This window comes from Drosophila nasuta, chromosome 2R (assembly GCF_023558535.2).
Source record: "Drosophila nasuta strain 15112-1781.00 chromosome 2R, ASM2355853v1, whole genome shotgun sequence".
Lineage (NCBI taxonomy): Eukaryota > Metazoa > Arthropoda > Insecta > Diptera > Drosophilidae > Drosophila > Drosophila nasuta.
The window spans coordinates 11003202-11017631 of NC_083456.1; the positions used below are offsets into that span (position 1 = coordinate 11003202).

General features: G+C 36.0%; 1 long non-coding RNA gene across 1 annotated transcript in view; it reads left to right on the plus strand.

Annotated features, from left to right (window-relative positions):
• LOC132786278 (uncharacterized) overlaps positions 1-14430 on the plus strand; it is a 51630-nt gene that overhangs the window by 10977 nt on the left and 26223 nt on the right. The window contains exon 2 of the long non-coding RNA XR_009632424.1: positions 13640-13811. This is a non-coding gene — a long non-coding RNA (uncharacterized LOC132786278). The remainder of the gene's footprint in view (positions 1-13639; positions 13812-14430) is intronic.

A 14430-nucleotide genomic window follows, 5' to 3' on the forward strand; every position in this document is an offset into this window, starting at 1 on the left:
CCGATACCCATCTCGATTAAGAGCAAAACTGTGCGGTATTATTTTTCCAATAATACAAATAATACTAATATACTAAAATATACCGACGACTAAATTTATATTGTACGAAACATACCAGATTGTCAAACAAAGCATCAAGGACCCTATGACATTTATTCCCATACAATCGTTTATGTTTGTTTAGTATTAATGCTAAAACTCTGAGAGTATTTTTTTTTTAGATATTGCAGTAATAAAATAAAATGTCATTTATATTCTTTTTAAAAAGTTTCTTAAACATTTTAAATTTTTGCACCTTATCGATTATTATTTGCATACGTTTTATAATTAACAATCCTTTAGTTAACAATCGTGAAATTGAATCGTCAAGCTTTATTAGGCTTTTAGACTGAAGTTAAGTCTGTTTAATTTGCTGATACAGAGTATTGATTAGATATGTACATATATTTTATTTATTTATAAACAAACCTAGATGTACAGTTGATTAGATTCCCAAAATTCGCAATTTTTTTCGTGATAATAAAGAATAAAATTTCAAAGCTCACCTCTGGTTAATGTACCATTTTTTTTAGTTCATTGCATTAGTTTCCGGGTGCAGCATTAATCCAGTAAGTTTGTTGCCCTGCCATGTTCCATGAATGCCAAATAAATTCGCATAAAGATACCACCATAAAAAAGAGGAGCGAAAAACCGCATATCCTGTTTCAAATCCTATGCTGTGATACATGCATAGTTTGTATGCTTTCAAAGGCTCAACCTCATCAGTTGCAAAACTCTTCATTATGCAAACGCATGTGCTGTCCATTAACCCAGCACTTTGGCCCGTTGCAAATTCGCAAAAAAAACAAATGAAAAGAATGAACAAGAAAATATGTAAACGTTGCCTATTTTTCGCATTTGTTTACTCATACATTACATATAGGAAAAATTCGCTTTTTTTTTTAGTATATTTGAGCCTTTTTTTGAAACTACGGTGCTGCATGGTCGTTGAGTAGTAATGCTCTAACGGTGGGTAGTTTGATTTTTTTTAGAGATTCAAGAATACTACTTTATGGTTGGTATTTTATTTGCTAGAAATTTAGCTTTCCACTTGGCACTTAATTCTTAGAAAAAATTACTTAGCCGATATTTCTATATATTTCTTACACCGTGTGCTATTAAACTTACTAAATTAATATACTGAAATATACTGAATGTTATATTTTTTATATAAATATAGAATTATCTTATATTATCTTCAAAATATATCATTGAATACAATTGAAATCCGACAAGTAGTAAACATTTTTTTCTGTCATATCAAATGATTTCTTGAATAACTTATACATTTTTCAGCAGATAATTGGTGAATATACGAGTACTAAAGTTGTATTATTATGCAATTATTTATAGCTTAAGATTACATACAATAACTGCTAGTGTGTTGTAAATTCGTGGCAGGGAAAATACTTCTATTATTGTATTCCTTGAAGCAGTGGACATTTTTCCGCACGTTCTTTGATTGCATGTAATGCACTTTGTATGTGTGTGTGCGTATGTGCAAGCGTGTGTGTGAGTATGTGTTACGCACTCAGCAATATTAGCAATTTATGCGCTGAAGTGTGCGAAATGCTACAAACCGACAATGCGACAATGACTCGTTGTGCTGAGCTTCAGCTTCAGCTTCAGCTCTAGTTCCATTGGGGCTTTCTATGTACTTCTTGGCTGGGTGGAAATGGCCAGCAGCTGGGACTTGGCCAGCAAAATACTGATGTGTGTGCGAGTGTGTTTGGTTGCTGGGTAACAATAATAGAGCCAACAGTTGCAGTTGGCGCATTTTGACGAATTTATAAATCACCTGCAACTGCAATTGGCAATTGCGCTTCAGTTGCTTGCGGCCTTTTCAAAAACTGCGCTCATAAAACATATTAAAATACATTTTCCTTTTTTCGCATTTTATTCGTAGTTTAAATTGCCAACGCAACTAAAATACGACTGCACACACACATACACATATACGTGCGCGGTGCTTTCGTTTATTTATACACATGTACATACATATGTATAAATGGATGTAGTATAGTCGCTTCCATTATGGTTGGGTCTTTACAGGGGATTTATTTTTCATTTTTATGAAATTTTGCTGTGACTAAAGCTTCATCTGGGCTAAAATCATTTAATTTCTGGTCACGTCTTGTGTGATTTTCAAATGGCAACAGGCAACAAGCAACAGGGTGGGGAGGGTAAAGAGGGGGGACATTTTCAATATCCAACATAGCTGCATTGTTTGTGTTGCCAATTTGTTGTTATAATATGCTCATATTTCATAATAAACTTACTCGCATTTTAACTGAGTTCGGTGGGGGCCATGTCAATTAGTAGATATTTTGCTTATTTAAGTTTGTAATAAATATACATGGGATTAAAACGATATTTTCCTTTCGGTATGTGATTCCTGTTTGTTTGCTTATGACAGTAGACGAATTAATAAAAACGTGACAAAGGTAGCTTTTCCCTTGGGTTGATTTAAAGAAGACAAATAAAATCGTTTAGAGCCTCTTTATATTTTAAATAGTTCTCTTGCAAGTTTCTATCACACAATTTGTTTGACTAGTGACTCCTATCTTGATCAAAAGTCACCAAATTCTCTGATATGTTTCAGCAAAAAAAGCATTGAAAATGTCGCGGCATTTGCGATGGAAATGTATAACATTCTAAAAAAGAAAATTGCAAAATAAGCTGAACAAAATTCACGATAAAAAAATTGATTCTTTGATCCAACACTGCTGTTGGCTTTTTATTTTTTTTTTGCTTTTCGTGCTTGCTGCTGATTGTTAAATCCACTTATCAAAACGTGCAAATAACTCAACACCCTGGATAGACACACACAGCTGCCACACACGCTCACATTGATTCACATGACCCAGTGAGGCGTGTCCAGTGGCCAGTATACCAAACACAAAAAAAGCTGTTGTCATTTTGGCCAAAAAGAAAAGTCAGTAAGTTTTGTGCAGAGATTGCGAGACTGAGAGTTGTCCTGTAGACAGTTGGAAAATATCTTGCGGTGAGCTAAACTAATATTAATAATAAAATCAAAATTCGAAAATTAATCATTCAACATTTTATATTAGCGACAACAAGTTGTAACACACAATTTAAAATATTGTTTACTTAATTAATATAAATAACTCGAGATGTTAAATTACGTATACGCAACATCTGACAAATTTTAAAAAGTATGATTTGTATATCAAACTATGTAACCGAATGTTATTACGATAGCCTTTGTCCCGTGTTAATAGTTTACAGGGTACTCGAATGTGACCCAGTGGCTCAGCAAACTCTGATGTATTACTGTTGCCGCATTTTGGGCTCAGTTCGCTATTTTTTCAATTAGCTGCCATTAAATTGAATTCAAATATTGAAACAATATGTGCAACGCCTCCTCTAATCCTTCCACAACTAACCCGCCCCCATTCATGCTGTCGGATGGTTCGGATGGATTGTAGTTTGAGCTTAGCATTGCCGCCATATGATTTATTGATTTCGAGTGCACTTTTTCTTGTCAAAAGTTGAGTGGAGTCCGAGTATGAGTATGTGAGCAATGCGTTGCCAGTTTTATCGCTTCGATTCGTTGGTTGTCCACGGAAAATGTGTATAAAAAATGGCTTTGGAAAATCGCAAAATTGTTGCAACTGTCAGTTAGTCGTTAGACAATATTTTTTCATCATCTTTTTCTTTGCACTCGCTGCGAAAAATGTGCGAAAAGCTGTGCGTTTCTAAGCACTTTAATGTGCCGCGCAATGATATATCGAAAAGTTAATTGAATTTTTTTTTTGTTCGGTTTTTGTAAACCAAATGGTCAAATGGTCAAACAAAATAGTCAACAAAGATTCACTAAAAGCTTATAAATGTGATAGAGAGCTAGATTTTGAGGTTGATGTTTTTTATAGAAACTATGTTAGCTAACAATTTGGTTATTTTTGGCGAAAGCGATTTATTACATGCAAATGGACATCAATTCTAATGGGGGAAAATTGTTGTACCACAAATTCCAAATGTCGTTGTAGTTTGTATTGAGAAGCGTTTATTTTATTTAGATAGAATTATCAGCTGTCGTTTGGAAACAGTTTGAATGATAAAAACGTTTAAATTGGTTTGTTAGTAAAAAAATTTGTAACTTAACAGATTAGTTAAGGCAACAGCATAAATAATTTAAACTTAATACCGATTGAGTATTTACTGGACTTTTTACAATTTGTTAATATTTAATTTCGAAAACTCATAATAATTAGCTGCTTATTGTGTTAAAAGCTGGTTAGAGTTCAATTGTAATGCGTTTATTTATTATATGACATGGTAAACAATTAAAAAACTAATAATACCATAATGGAAATGAGATTATTGTGTAATTTGTTGGCTTATAAAAAAAGGTTGAGTTTACCTTTACAAATTTTATCAAAAATTGAATCATAATTACTTATCTGAGTAACTAAATTGACCGATTAACTTTAATTTGTTAGAAAATTCAATAAGTTCATGTCCACCAATATCTATTATTGACGGAGCTGGAAATGCTTCTTGTATTGTAGGCAAATGACTTTAACTGATTGTTAAATGATTCGTTATCAGTTCTGGCCAGACAGGCATTTGTTTGGGTTCATCCGGCGATTTATGGCCTTGATTAAGGCCACAAAAAGGAAGCTTCGGCTGCTGCTGCTGCTGTTGCTATTTTCTGATTGATTTTGATAGGTGACATTAATGTGCGTTTTGTTAGGCGGCATTATACTATTCGCTTTGATTGATTCAACTCGATTCGTTCTGACTAATGTCACAAATTGTGTGCCATTAGAGGGCGGGTGTGTGTATGTGTGTGTGTGTTTGACCTTTTGGTGTGGATGGCACTTGGGTCATTTCTCAAAATGCAAATGCAATTAACTTTGGTTTGAGCAATTACCGGAAAGTTGCTCAGCATTTGAAAGTGGGTCAAAATGGAAGAAGTTCTCTCGCACTCGCACTCGTTTTCGCCCTCGTTCTCTCTTCATTTCTTGGTATGTGAATTGTGTATAGTATAAGTTGAGATGAGGGCTTAATGTGCCGCTGAGCCACACAAAGCAGCCACAAAGAGCCGCTGCCTTGTATGCACAAAGATAAGCAGCCGGATTTCATTTGCTCATTACTCAACGGCTTAAACGGCAACCGAGCAACGAGGCGGGCGTAGGACGTTGATGTGGAGGTTGAATGTGGAGATATTTGGGGGGCGTGGACGGAAGAAGGAGTGAAGGACGGGAGGGAGAGTAGTACATAGTCTCTCTTTCGCATAAGAAATGCATGTGCACATAATTCATTTTTTACGCTAGATTACAACAAAACGACGGCGACAGCAGAGTTGCGGCAATGGCAGTGGCAGCTATAGATGTAGCTGTAGCTGTGGTTAAGTAGCTACAAGACGAACATACACACACACACACATATATAACGTATCCAACGCACACTTGCAAAAAGTTCTTAGAAGAAAATTAAGTTGAAACAGACTAGGTTCTGAGTCGTGAAGGCAGCGGAAACGGATGCGGCAACCGAGTTTATGTTAAAGTTTGATGCATGACATACACCCACCTACACACACACACACACACACACACACACACACACACACACATATACACACACATGTACGCCAACTAAGTAGCTGTATTTGCTGGGAAAAGTTTCGTTCCCAGAGCGTTTGCTGCCGTTGACTTTTATGCCTGCGTTGAGTCTTGCGGTGGTGTCCGTTGCAACTGTATGTGTGGGTGGCAGGTAGAACGAACGGAAATTAAATCAGCTTCATGTGCAGTGCACATCATTAGTATGTAAAGAGAGGCAACTGAGGCAGCAGCAGAAGAGGTAGCAGGGGAAACGCTGCCGCCCCAATAAGTATGCAACAGTTTCATTATTAATCCTGCAAATTGAGTTTGCGCTAAAGTGGCGATGGCTTGATTAGTTGCTACAAACTACACTCACTCCACTTTACTTCACACACCCTTTGGCAAATTCAAACGGCTTTCTGGCAATTTTGGCTTTTATGGTTGTCTATCTGCAGTAACAAGTACACTTTGCAGCTAAAAAGTATACAGAAGCTTGGCAGTAGTTTTGTTTGTTGCCTGTTTGCCAAGCTCCAGAGGCATTACCAATTGCAACTGTTCGCTTTTGCTATTTCTCATTCTCATCCTCGTTTTCGTTTTCGTTCTCTTGCTCATTGCCATTTCCAGTAGCCATGGCCATTCTGTATGCTCAAGTATTTGCACGCTGACGCATTTGTCGTTTAAGCTGCTCTTTATGACATTTATTTTTATTGACTGCACAACGGAAAACACTGCAACGAAGCAACCATGAAATGCCTTTTCAAACTCTCATTCTCCCTGCCTCTCTGCTTCGTTCTCTAAACTGTTTGTGCTCTTTTAGCTGTCTGCGTAAGCTGCTTGCAAAAGATTTAAACGGAATACTCGCTCGTTTTCTTTTGGTTTACTCGAGTCAAATGCCGTTGTGGGCGGTGGAAGAAGTTGCAATTGCTGCTGCTGCTGATGCAGTTGCAGGAGGCACAGCGTGTACACTTGGCGCAGTCATTATATTATGCAAAGAAAGGCTCTATTATCTATGCATCGTTCTATATCTCAACTAATGTGAAAGAATGTTGGCTTTTGTGTCATTAAACGAACAACAGTCGACTTATAAGTATCCATATTAGCCAGTTTGAAACATTAATAAGGCATGTGTGTACCTGTGGCAATTTTACTGTCTTTGTCTACTGCATCTTGCATCTTTTATGTTTTTAAGGCTTCTTTGAGATATTAGAGATAAAGCTTCAATTTACAAATCTTTACATTTCTTATCTCAGGCAATAAGATCTACGCTCTCAATAGTCGCTCAAAAATATACAAGGAAATAAATAAATAACATTTTTGTTTGCCTTTGAAGTTTCTCTTCTGAAACTGGAAATTGGTATTAATACATCACTATTTTGTTTAATATAAATAATTTATTCTATTTCTAAAGGTCAATGCTTTTAAGGACATTGTTGCATTGATTTAATTATTCTACTTGATTGAATTATTCTACTTCTTAAGATTAATTATCAAATAACTCATTTCTACAAAAAAAAAAATAACTTTTTGTTTCTCTCAGGAATGAGATCTATTGCTTTTAATATTCCATTAATGTTAAAGAAAAAGATAATATTAAGAAAATAAATTTGCTATGTGTTGTATACTCAATAATATACAACGAAAGATATAATAATTAATCAATAATAAATATTTTTTGATTGGCATTAACTTATTATCTGACGGAATCATTATATTGATATACAAGGAAATTAATAAAAAAATAAATATTTATTTTAACGACATTGTTGCCTTGAAAGTTTCTCATCTGAAACTCCGCCTTGCAGTTGTTATTGCCACTTCAATCTTGAGTTGATTTTCCCTTTCAGGAATCGATCGAATTATTCTACTGCTTAAGGTTAATTGTCGAATCTGCCATTACTGCGCTTTCTCTTCATTTCACTCTCTTCCATTTGGCCAGGTTTTTCCTTTCAGTGCGCCCGGGTCTCTCGTGCACTGAGTAATTCTCTTCTTTATCATTATATTATGTAAAGAATGACTGTGCTATCCGTTTGTGCTGTGCCATATGAGAAATGCGCACATTTGTGTCGAAGTGCAGCAGCGGCAACAGTGAAATGCATAATTCAGAGCAGAGGTAATGCGTTGCGTATACGCCGCGTCGACCCGCATATAGTATACTTCATATATATGTATGTACTCGTACATATGCGTTCAAGTCTTGCAGCATCCGGCAGTCGTACTGCAGTACGTTATTTATGCATTTAACGATCGAAGAGTGCACAAATGAGTTGAAACTTTTCTGCACTATGCAGTGCAATATGTTCGAATGTATGTGGGTGTGGGTGCTGGTGTGGGCGTGGCATATATTCAATACGTGCGAGTGGGTATAAATTACCTTTTTGCTACTTAATTAGAAAACTGTAAAGTCTCGTTGCATTGTGAATGCGACAATTTCATTATTGTTGACAAACTTGAGGTTGTTGTGGCATGCCACAAAATGCCACTTGTTCGCACACTCACTGCAGCCCTCTGCATCCCTCTGCATCCCCCTCGCAGCTGCAAAACTGTCAACTATCAATGCCAATGCAGGCGGACAGACAGACGGAAAGACAGCCAGACAGACAGACAGACAGACAGAACACAGGCTGGCATGCCGTTCTCTTCTGCTATGGTAGAGCAGCGGCAGCTTCTTCTATGTTATGTTATTGTTGTTCTTGCTGAGCATAGTTTGTTGTTATTGCTGAATGCATTTTTGTTGCTGCATCTGCTTCGGTTTTAATATCATTTTCGTTCCACTCCAGTTGGCATTTTAATTTAAGTTTCATTTTCAATTTAAGACTTTGACTTGCCACTCGCCTGCCACACAGCAAATACAACACGCAATGTACGAAACCCCCGTACACACGCCCACTTTGTGGCCTTGCAACCGCCTTCCCCCTCCCTCTGCGTCATCTGGTATTGTTTTGTATTTTCGCGCTTTTACGCTTTTGTACATACAACAGCATGTTGTTGCTGTTGCTGTTGCCTCAACGCCATTTCGCGGCTATTTTAAATTTATTATTTGTATTTTGTGTAGAGTTCGCTTAGTTCGTTGCCGCTTCTGCTGCTGCTGCTGTTGCTGCTTGTTCTCCATTGCGGCCCATAAGCAAAGCTGGCCAGAGAGACGTGGCCGAGTTATGCAGCTGTAGCTTTTGGCCCTTGCTGATCTGCGTAACCAGCGTCTCCCCTTTGTGTTGGCCCGTTTGCATTTTCAATTAGAAAAACTTTGCAAAACGCAAAAGACGCCTGACAAGAAGTGCGCAATGTCCGCTGAGTGGGTGCTGAGTGCGAAGGGGGAGAGGGGGTGACTGCAGAGGAGTAGGTGGTGCCAACAGGGTGCAGCAAGTTGGCTGCTGCTGTTGTCTATGCTAATGCCTTGCATAATCAGTTAATGAGAAATATTTGTTGTAATGAATTTTCTTTTGAGTTGCGGTTGCTTATTATGATTATTGTTGCTGCTGCTGCCGATGCTGCTGCTGCTGCCTCGGCCTGACATCGTCTTTGTTCGCGTGACAAATAATTTATTGGCAGATTTTTAATTAAAAACTTTTACCATCTTCCCTCTCCTGCCATATCTGTCTGTCTATCGGCATCTTTCTGCTTCACTTTCCTTCGCTTTGTCCTGATTACAAAACTCGATATTAATGCCATAAATTTATGTTTTATTCAAAACAATTATGAATTGTGCGTTGCAGCAGTTCAACGAGATTATTTTTAACAAAAGCTTGAACTTATCTCAGTAGTTATGATTGAAGGTGGCATAATAAACTTTATTCTCTATAATGTTGAAGTTATTCGATTTTTTAATGAAAGGTTCATTTACATATATTGGTAATTTTATGTGCCTATGCCAACAATGCTTATGCTTCGTTTTGCCTTGACATATTTATTTTATGCCAGTGATACATTAAAAGTTTGTTAACATTAATATTTGGAATTTGTTCAGATATTTAATTTGTTATTGCTAATGTTTTCTGAGTGACAATGAATAACTCTGTGTTTGGCTTGTTCTATCCAAAACAATTATTAATTGTACGTTGCAGCAATTCATCTGGATTATTCTACCCGTTAGCCATAGGGTAGATGGGTATTATAACTTTTTGCTTGCATTAAATGTATGTAACCTGCAAAAGAATTAATCTCCGACCCCATAACGTAGATATATACATATGTTATTTTATCAGCGTCAAAAGCCTAGACGCTATAGCTATGTCCATCTGTCTGTCCGTCTATCCGTATGAACACCTAGATCTTAGAGACTATAAGACAGCACTTCTTATTTTTGCACGCAGACAAAATTTGTTTCAAAAACCAATCGTTAAATTTTAAGGTAGAGTTTTTGGTACAGACAATAATAACTATAGTTTTTATGATTTCTTGGAATTCGATTGCGATCGGATAAAAGTTGTTTAAGAAATACTTCTATATAATAAACAAGTAAGAAAGTTACAGTCGAGTGTGCTCGACAGTGAGATACCCGCTACCCATTTTTAATAAAGGCAAAATATTGCGATATCATTTTCAAAATATACCGAAAATACTAAAAAATACTAAAAAATACTAAAAATATACCGAATGGTATGTTTGGTATATCGATATAGTACACCATTCAAAATATACCATAGACGGCTCAATATACCAGATTGTCAGCCAAAGCAAATTAGACCCCTAGTAAGTAGGCGTTTTTGCTCATACAAAAGTATTTCTTTAATAACTTCGACAATTTTTATCTGATCGCAACCAAATTTTCATAACTGCTATAGTCGTTATTATATATACAAATGCTGTCGAAAAAAATTATAGCTCTATCTCTTATAGTCTCTGAGATCTAGGTGTTCATACGGACGGACGGACGGACAGACGGACAGACGGACATGGCTATATCGTCTCGGCTGTTGACGCTGATCAAGAATATATATACTTTATAGGGTCGGAGATGCCTCCTTCTACCTGTTACATACATTTCCTGCCGGCACAAAGTTATAATACCCTTCTACCCTATGGGTAGCGGGTATAAAAACGCCTACTGCCATCGGGTCTTAGCTGCTTTGTCTGACAATCTGATATGTTTTTATGGTATTTTTTAAATTAAGTAATACATCGATATATTGCAGGGTAGATTTTAAGAATAATAATAATAACGTTGTTTTGTTTTTAATCAAATTAGTAGCTTTCTTACTTGTTTTCAATAAAAACATCGACTTATCTAAGTAGTTATAGAACAATGCTTGCTGTAATTATTTATTTATCTGATGTTCGTTCATGATTTTATGCTTGAATATATTTTAAGCTATCAAGGGTTTTAGTGAGATCAGAAATGTCTTTAACTTTAACTCAAATGAACAATAAATATTTATAATTTTTGCAGGTTTTCGTTTTTTAGATTGACTTTAAAAGATTCATTGGCAACGGTTTTGCACATTTATGTGCTTGACTTTACTAGGAATTTATTTATAATAAACCGAAAGTCATTTATTTTAATGTGTTAGTTTAAATTTGCATAGCTTCGTGTGCGCTTAATTGAAGTCTCAATTTATTAAGTGTTTGGCACAGCTGTTGTCGTAGTCTTATCCCAAATATGGTCATGTGTCAAATGGCAGGATGCTTAATTTATGACCTCCCCAGTGTGTCAGGTGTGCGCTGGGTTTGGTAAATGCAAAATCCTTAAGACCTTTTGCTGCCTTTTCGTTGGCATCCGTTTGGCACTTGGTTATTTTGGCTTTTAATAAAGTCGTCTCCGTCTGCTTGTCGTCAGCAGCTGTTGTCCGCATCTGAATGCTTTTAAATAAGTTGTGGCATATTTTTAAAGTGTTCCTTCCAGTTGAGTGACAGTTGTGCCACATTGAAGATGCCTCATGGAGAAGGAGTTGAGGGTTGTGTGATGGGTTTTTGCTATTTTCCATGTTGATAATTTGCAATGCAATTTTGTTATATGCTAAATTGTTCGACCATCAGCAATGCATCAGTGTGGTGACTGCTGTCTTATGGCACTTGCCGCTTGCCACTTGCCACTTGCCACAACAGGCAACAAAACATATCAAACACGCCAAAGCGCCGCAGCAGCTGTGGCAACAGCAACAATAGCAGCAACGAGAAGAAGAAGTTGAATGTAGCAGCATTTTGGCGAAAAATGCAACTGCTACAAATTATGTGAATTATGCGTTCGGCTGGCGCATGCGTTTGCATAAATTTTGCAGCTGCCAACATAGCCGACAGCCTGACAGGCATATAGGGTATAGGATATAGGAAAAGGCAAGGGGAAGGGGGAAAGGAGGGAGATTTGTGCAGCTTCGCGGCGGTTGCCACATATCTTGTCTAACAAATTGCATTTGAGTGTTTAACATGCGCCCAACAGGCGTTGATGTTGATGTGCAAAGGATGCGAAGGACTTTTCCATGTTATTCGCAAGTTTTACAGTTGCCACAACAGCAGCAACAGCAGCCTCGTTGTCATATGTAAAATGTGTGTGTGTGTGTGTGTCATAATTTAGTTGAAGTGGCATTAATGGTCGCCCAGTTGGGCGACAGCCAGGCGAACAGCAAAAACCAAGGAGCACAACAATAACAAAAAAAAACAAAAAATATACGAAATTTGTTGCAAATTTGAATGGCCACAAATGAAATCAAATGAAAATGCAATAGAGAGGCACCACTACTGCCACACAAACAAACACATAAACACACACATATAGCATGAAGAGCAACAACATGTGCACATGCCACAATTGCATGCATAATTGCATAAAATGGCCAAAATTTGATTTGAAAATGTTGCATACTTTTGGGCGGCGGTCGCTCAGCTGCTGCGCACATTGAAAAGTCACACGGCGTGCAGCCTCAACACTGCAAAACATCAAACGAACCAAAAATGCTGCAAATTTAATATGCAATAACGCCACATGCCACACACACTCGCACACACACACACACACTGCCACACACACTCGTCACTTATTTGCATTTAATTAAAATTCGCAGTTATTGTCCAAAGTATCGAGCACACACTTTTTTTGCGCCCACTGTTGCTGTTGCTGTTGGTCAATTTTATGGCATTTGTAATTAAATTAGGCTTACACAACATTGGCCAAAACATACATATGCAAATAAATACACACGCAGAGCAAAGACAAAAAAAATAACGGATTTAATTACAAAATCCAATTCGTTGCTGCAGAAATTTTGTAAAAATCATTTCATTCTTAACAATAAATTACATCAAATTTAAACGGAAATTAATTTTTTATATAGGGAGCGAATAAATAGTGCTTGATTTTTCTTTTCTTTTATTTACTAATGTTTTCTTTAATTTGCTTTAAAAATTATTTGCGTTGCATAAACTAAACCTTAGTCAATAACTCTCTTTAAGAACTGAAGTTAAAATTAAATGCATCTTGACCCAATTTGTATTGAATTTAAATTTTGAATTATAATGCAGTAGAATAAATTATCTATTATTACGTATACGTAACGTAACTATGTATAAACACTTATCGCACACGTAAACGATTGTTACCGATTTTAATTGCCATTTAGTTGAATAATTTAATAGATATTTACGACTTGCAACACACAACCCAAAACATAAAACAACCAAATTCGAATTCAATTTGGGTAGTTGACTAACAAATACTCTGTTTATGTCATATCTTCAACTTTCTGAATGGAGTAAAAAAAAAACATTTTTAAAGGCAATTTTGTTATTATGCTATATTAAGAATGTAGTTAAGATGCATTGGATTCTTAATGAAAATCCGAACATATATTTATGTATGTTAAATATAAAAATATTGTTAGACATTGCATATAAACATTATCATTAAGAAACCTTTTTCTATATTAAATTGTTACTAAATAACAATATTGTTATGAATTGAACTGCAAAAAAAAACTTTACCTTAAAGAAATTTGATCATATTTTTATTGGTATCAAATAATTTGTTTATGAAATATCTTATCTGGATTCAAATTGGTTTTAAAATGTACTTAATTTAATTGTTTTATATCCACATACCCTTTCAGATTCCGATCTCACTCACAGCACACAATAAATGTGCGGCAAAAAGTTGATTGCATTTAAAGTCTAATGAGTTTTGAGCTTTGTTCTGTCTCAAATTGAATAGAATTAATAATTTGCGGTCTATCGAGTTTTCCTAACATTTAACGACGTCAAATCAACGATATCCAGCGCATCGTAAGTAAAAAACAAAAAATGATGCCAGTATTTACATTCACCACAACTCCAAATGTCTGTCGCAATATTAATGAAGCTGTGCGTCCCACATATTGAGACACACACATACAAATACAAAGACATGGCACATATAAACTCTCACACTCATATCGAAAGACATATGCGTGTAGCCATTATGTTTGGCATTTGCGCAAATATTTACAATGGATTAGAATAGTTTAGCTATTAGCGCTTGAAGCTCAGCACATGTAAATAATGATAAGCTGAAAATCGCGCAAATATGATGACAACAATTGATTGCCACGCCCACACACACACACATGCACATGTGTAGACGCACAGACGCATATATAAATAGTAGGCGCCGATAATACTAACGAGTTTTTCATTTGTATATTATCAATTGAATACCACATTTATTAATATTAAAGCTACAAGCCAACAAAGTGCTTAATAAGCTTTCAGAAATCAGAAACACGCAATTGTTTTTGTTTGCTACACAACTAGTTATCCTATAGTAACGAAAGCAATAGTTAACAGAGTGGTGGAAATGATAAGCTATATAAGTATTATATATTTATTTTAATCATTTATTTATTTAAATTTTAATAAATTCTCT